Source organism: Tarenaya hassleriana, unplaced genomic scaffold, assembly GCF_000463585.1.
Source record: "Tarenaya hassleriana unplaced genomic scaffold, ASM46358v1 Cleome235, whole genome shotgun sequence".
Taxonomy (NCBI): Eukaryota; Viridiplantae; Streptophyta; class Magnoliopsida; order Brassicales; family Cleomaceae; genus Tarenaya; species Tarenaya hassleriana.
Window position 1 is genome coordinate 25,645 of NW_010965664.1, and position 7,247 is coordinate 32,891.

The following is a 7,247-nucleotide window of genomic DNA, read 5'->3' on the forward strand; positions in this document are numbered from 1 at the left end:
GAAATAGGGTTTTCGGATTGGGTGAGAAACAGTGTTTTGTGAAAAAGACGGATAGAAATCGAGTCACGATGATATTGTCGACAGTCAGATGCACTAAAACATAGATTAATGGTCATGCTAGATATTAGTTAAACTGAACGCACCCGTCAAAAAAGTCAAACTATTCGAGTCTCAAAAATGTTCAAACTCGTCAAACAAGTCGGAGTTTGACGAGTTTGACGAGTTTGACGTGTTTGACGTGTTTGACGAGTTTGATAATGAGTGTTAAATTTGTTTTTGCAGGTACCTTTTGTGTATGATTTTAAGGACATTCATATGGCTCCTAAGATCACGAAGAAATGTTATTCATATCAGACTGTTAGATCTCTTAAAAAGGCCTTGACGAATGAAGAATTTATATATTTCAAAAAAGAATCCCAGTTTCGGCATATTTTTCATCTTGGATGTAAGGACACATTGAAGATGGTTCTGGCATCAGTCCTCTTACATCGGGCACTAAAATTGGAAGGAGAAGTGAAACAGCTATGGTTTGTTCTGAATGGCATGCCCATCAGATATTCGATCACCGAGCATGTGATTATCTGCGGCCTAAATTGTAAAAAGTATCCACAAGACTAGGCTAAATGTAAGGGAACCCAGTTTCGGATGAAAATGTTTGGACATTCAAAGGTGACAACATCCGAAGCGATAAAGAAGTTGTATGTCACTCCAACCAAAGATGTGGAGGACAGGAGAAGATTAGCAATAATCATATTGCTAGGTGGAGTATTAGACCATGGAATCAAGAACAATGATGTGATTCCAAATGATGCAGTTGACATGGTCAACAATCTGGAATTTTGTGAAGGGTTTCCTTGGGGGAGATACACTTTCCAAAGAACAATCGATCATATACTGAAGTTGTATGTAAGCAGTCCTACACCGAGGGCTCAGTGGCACTTTCCTGGATTCGTAATACCTCTTATGGTGAGTTACTTTTTTATATTGTTTTATTTATTGTGATTGAGTATTTGATTGATTAGTTTGTATGTATATTGCAGTTGCTTCCTTTTGAATGCATGAATAGTTTAGGCGCCAATGGATGGTATATAGATGTGAAGGATGCCGATCCTACATGTCCTAGGATGTGTAAGAAGCAAATCCAACCGGGCCTTTATGTCACACTTGCAAATGTGATTAGACAGATCGGTGTGGATTCACATGTATGTATAGATTGATTACATTAGTTATAATAGATGACATTTGACGAGTTTGACGAGTTTGACCCTAATCCGGATCACTGATACCAAATCTGTTAAAATGTTCTCAGGGTATTCGAAGTGTTCTTCAATTAGATGAGGAAGAGGAACATATGTTTTTTAACATACATGAGGATGAAAGTAGCCATCCGGTGGTGCAAAGTTGGATGCAACAATTGAGGATGAACCCGTCAAGTATTTGTTATGAGAACATTCGTGAGATCGATGTTGGTGGTAGGGCGGAGAGAAAGAAGAAAGAGAAAAGAAAGAAACAAAGAGAAGAAGAACGAGAAGAAGAAGGAGAAGGAGAAGGAGAAGAAGAAGGAGAAGAAAGAATAGAGGAAAAGGAAGGAGAAGATGAAGAAGGAGAAAAAATATCCTTCAAAAAGATGTTGAAGAAGATTGTAAAAGACTCCAAAAAAAGAATAATTGCAAGAGTTGAGAAGAAAGTAATTGAAAAAGTGAAAAGAATTCTGGAGAGGGCAGGAATCAATGTGGAAGAAGTCGATTGGTCTGAGATACAAGACAACGAGTTCGAGTTTAGATCTCGTTTTTCGGATGAGAATGTAGATCTTCCACAGAACGAGCAAGGTATGGTGTTACACTTTATACTTTATTTGGGCAAACCGAGTTAGATTGGTTTGGCTCTTTTGATTGATGAGTTTGACCGATTTGACTCTTCTGGTTGACGAGTTTGACTGATATTCATATAATTGGTCATATGTAGGACATCAATCTGTGCAAGAATCTGACAATGATCAAGAGGATATAGAAATTGCACAGAACGAGCAAGGTATGATCTTACACTACACTTTATTTGGGCAGCCCGAGTTAGACTGGTTTAACTCTTTTGGTTGACGAGTTTGACGGTTTGACTCTTTTGGTTGACGAGTTTGACTGATATTCATATAATTGCTCATATGTAAGACATCATCAATCTGTGAAAAATCCGATAATGATCAAGAGAATGTAGAAATTGCACAGAACGAGCAATGTATGATCTTACACTACACTTTATTTGGGCAGCCCGAGTTAGATTGGTTTGACTCTTTTGGTTGACGAGTTTGACCGGTTTGACTCTTCTGGTTGACGAGTTTGACTGATATTCATATAATTGCTCATATGTAGGACATCATCAATCTGTGCAAAAATCCGATAATGATCAAGAGGATGTAGAATTTGCACAACACGAACAAGGTATGGACTGATAGGTGTTTTGTTGGGTTCCCTGTGGGTTCCTAGCATGCGATCTCATCGATCTAGGGTTTGGTTTCTAGGTTTCATGCAGCGGAAGAAAAGATCTAAACCTAGCCAAACGTCACACAAAACCAATTGTGCAATAACCAGAAAAGACGTGTATATCACCGTGGGATTCGAATACTTACCTCGTTCTATCAAGATCTGGAAGTATCAATCGATCCAGGGCCTGTTTTAATCACCAAGAATTGAAAACACAACTCCTCTACACGTATCCACACCGGCGGGATGAATTCCAACACTTTGGAACGTATCTGCTAGGATTTGTGAAGTGATTAGGGTTTCCGAGACTTGGGATCGAATCCCGGGAGAATCTCAAAAGAACGATTTCTCTTGTGTTCTAGATCTGTCTAAGAGTTCTGAATAACTCTCTCTTAGTTAGGACGGCGTCCCATAATCCTTATATTAAGTCTGAAACCCTAATCCTTGTAAAAAGGAAACTTTTCCGAGATCTGACTTGGTCCGAGTCAAAACTTTGACTCGGTCGAGTCAGAACGAATCAGCCCAAGCCCATCATCAACTTTTGACTCGGTCCATTTAGAGTGGACTCTGTCCGAGTCAAAACTTTGACTCGGTCCGAGTCAAAACATCAGCCAAGCCCAAAACACTTTCTGGGCTTCGACTCACATGGAACTAATTCGGTCCGAGTCAAATACTGACTCGATCCGAGTCAGAAGGCTGAAACCATCCTGACACTCTGATTTGATCCGAAAACCGTTTGTTCGACCAAATCCAAGTCTTCCTTTCCGATACTTCACATATAAGTCCATCCCTAATGGTGTGTGACCTTGTAGGTCCATTCGCAGTGGCAGCAGCCTCGAGAACCATTCCCGATCTACAAGTCATGGTTAGCCTCTAGCAAGACGCCATGACTACCTACGTTGAATTGAGTTAGAGGTGATCTAACAAAGCCAGCAATAGTTCGAGTTCTGATCATTTGTCTCACGATGTCATATGTTGAACAAGGGCATGGTGTGAGCCACCCTTCCAGTTAAACTGCTTACTCGTCTTGGCAAATCGACTAATAAAATAGATGTAACTTCATCTATAGCGTGGCCACGCATTTTCACAGTCCGATTTCCACGAGGGGCCCAACGACATCTCTCCTATTAAGGAGGTGACAAGTCCCATATTGCATGTCTACTATCTCCATATGATTCGTGAACGTATCTGATCAACGCCGTTATAATCATCCGGTTAAAAACGACGTTTGACGTAGTCAAGACACGCCACTCCTCATATCAGATACTCTAGACATCTCAGGTCTGAGGATCAAGAACGAACCGCTGTATGAGATTCAAGTCATGACTCATGTCCATGTGACAATCTCATGCGGGTCATCCAGTCACTCGTTCCAAACGAGTATCCATGATTGTGATTTGCATCAAATGCATATGATCATCATCATCAATCACACATCATGCTGGTCTTAATTCATCACTATTCCCACAATGAAAACTGACCAGGGAGTTTAGAATCATATGCAATGATTCATGGATATCTACCGAAATATAACAAACATGCCAATCATATAACGGGAATGTAACGCATTCATAAATAAATGAATCAATACAAAGTCAAAATGTCATATCACGGATCATCCTAGAGCATTACAACCAACAATCTCCCACTATGCTCTATGATCTATCCTACAAGCATCTAATCCCCATACCCATAACATGACCATCATGCTTTGACGAAGGGAGAGGCTTCGTCAGCGGGTCGGCAATATTATCATCCGTCGACACTCTGCTTATTTTCACGTCTCCTCTGTCGATGATTTCTCTGATCAAGTGAAATCGCCTGAGTATGTGTTTGGATCTCTGGTGTGACCGGGATTCCTTAGCTTGTGCGATCGCACCATTGTTATCACAGTACAACTCAATGGGATCTGCAATGCTAGGAACAATGTCCAGGTCTCCCACGAATTTCCTGATCCAAACAGCTTCCTTAGTTGCATCCGATGCAGCTATATACTTGACTTCTATAGTCAAATCTGCAACGGTTGGTTGTTTGGAACTTTTCCAACTAATAGCCCCACTGTTCAGGCAGAAAACGTAACCTGACTACGATCTGAAGTCATCTCTGTCGGTTTGGAAACTAGCATTGTCCAGGTCTCCCACGAATTTCCTGATCCAAACAGCTTCCTTAGTTGCATCCGATGCAGCTATATACTTGACTTCTATAGTCAAATCTGCAACGGTTGGTTGTTTGGAACTTTTCCAACTAATAGCCCCACTGTTCAGGCAGAAAACGTAACCTGACTACGATCTGAAGTCATCTCTGTCGGTTTGGAAACTAGCATCGGTATAACTCCTTATAGCGGGCTCGTCTTCCAATCCGCCATACACCAAAAATAAATTCTTAGTCCTTCTCAAGTACTTAAAGATGTTCTTGACCGCAATCCAGTGAGCCTCACCTGGTGTAGACTGATATCTACTAGTCATACTCAATGCATATGATACATCCGGACGAGTACACAACATTGTTGGGTTTTCTGGGATCTCATAAGCGAATCCTATTCCTAAGAGATCAGTTCTAGGGTTTGCGCAGCAGATGTAAAACAAAATTTTTTGATAAAACCCTAAAACCTATCATGCATGATCTTGTAGAAACGATAGAACGCTTACCTCAATCGATCCGGGGCCTGTATCAATTGATATGTTCGTCCGATCACTGTAGGCAGGAAGAATACCTTGCCCTCTACACGTATCCACACCTCGGGATGGATTCCAACATTTGGAACTTGTCTGCTAGGACTCGAATCTTCTATTCGATTTGAGAAAACGAGATTTTGATCACTTCTTCAACCCTCTAGACTCTCCAAAAAGGTCTAAAGAAGTTCTCTTTTTCGGCTCCTTAGTGTTAGGGTTATTAATCTCCTCTTATTCAAGTGATTAACCCTAGATCCGGAGTTTTAAAATTAAATCCGAAACCCAGACCGAACGGATAAGCAGTCCGTTCGGTCTGGACACTTGGTCCGTTCGAACCAGTCTCATAACTTGGTCCGTTCGGACTGATGGGTCAGTCCGTTCGGTCCAACACTTGGTCCGTTCGGACTGGACTCTCTAGTCCGATCGGTCCAACAATTTGGTCCGTTCGGACTAGATGCTCCGGTCCGTTCGGTCCACTCCTAGACCGAACGATCCGGACCTTTTGTCCAGACTTCTCGACGTTTTCTCGTGCATTTGTCCTTCCCTGCGTGTGTGACCCTGTAGACTCATTCGATATAGCAGTATAACCCGAAATCTCTATTCCGGATATACAAGTTATAGGCGGTCTCTAGCAAGACACTATGACTACCTATCTCGAATAGAGTTTGTTCGTGATCTTACGAACGCCAGTGATGATTCCGGTTGATGATCCTTTTGTATCACGATATCATATGTCGAATATAAGGCATGGACAAGCCACCTTATCTGATTCGACTGCTTTCTCGTTCACTGAGTTCGACTGTCTGAAATAGACGACGTTCGTCTATAGTGCGGCCACACATTTCTACAGTCTCGCTCACACGAGGGGCCCAGCGATATCTCTCTCTTTTACGAGAGGTACAAATCCCGTCTTGATTATCTACAATCCAGCACATGATTCGTTTCGTACCTGATACACGCCTTTATAGTCCTCCTGTTACGCAGGCAAAGCACGTAACTCCTCATGTTGGATTCCGTAGATATCTCAGGTCTTAGGATCAAATCATGGAACCGCCATATGAGATTCCAGTCATGACGCTAGTCCATGTGACAATCTCATGCGGGTCAATCCAGTATTCCGTTCTCCAACGAATACCTATGATTGTGATCGTATCCAATACCTATGATCATCTATATGATCATCAATCACATATCATACTAGTCTTATTATGTCATCATTCCCATAATGACATAAGACTAGGGAGTTTAGTATTGTTCATAACAATACATGGATTTCATAACACATCTAGTATACAAGAACATGTAATGAATCAAATACTCTCATAAAACTGTAGACAGTATCAATACATCAAATGTATCTGAATAAAGCTCATAAATAGTACATCATAGAGCACTAAACCAACAATCTCCCACCGTGCAAATGTGCACGTCTCCTCTGTCTATGATTCCCTGATAAGGTGAAACCGTCTGAGTATGTGTTTGGATCGTTGATGGGATCTGGGTTCTTTCGCTTGTGAGATCGCTCCATTGTTGTCACAATACAGAGCAATGGGCTATCAGCACTAGGAATGACACCCAAGTTACCAACAAACTTCTTGATCCAAACAGCTTCCTTTGCCGCGTCCGACGCTGCAATATACTCAGCTTCTGTAGTAGAATCTACAACAGTCGCCTACTTGGAACTCTTCCAGCTAACAGCGCCTCCGTTCAAGCAGAAAACATAGTCAGACTGCGATCTGTAGTCATCCAGGTCTGACTGGAAACTAGCATCGGTGTAACCTCTTACAGCGAGCTCGTCTTCCGACCCACCGTATACCAAGAACACATCCTTAGTCCTTCTCAAGTACTTCAGGATGTTCTTGACGGCGATCCAGTGTGACTCACCTGGATCTGACTGATATCTACTCGTAATGCTCAACGCGTAGGATACATCCGGTCGAGTACAAAGCATGGCATACATGATGGATCCAATTGCCGAAGCATATGGAATACGATCCATGCGTTCTCGCTCATCAGGTGTCGCAGGACACTGACTCTTGCAGAGAACTCTGCCACTGCTCATCGGTAAGGTTCCTTTCCTGGAATCTTGCATCTTGAA

The 7,247-nt window shown here is 41.9% G+C and overlaps 1 long non-coding RNA gene across 1 annotated transcript; it reads left to right on the plus strand.

The window, feature by feature from the left end:
• The first annotated feature begins 1,780 nt into the window (after nucleotides 1-1,780).
• On the plus strand, nucleotides 1,781-2,391 carry LOC104815467. Its single transcript, XR_772089.1, has 3 exons — nucleotides 1,781-1,829; nucleotides 1,966-2,031; nucleotides 2,367-2,391. It is a non-coding gene; the product is annotated as an uncharacterized LOC104815467 (long non-coding RNA).
• Nucleotides 2,392-7,247: the final 4,856 nt, after the last annotated feature.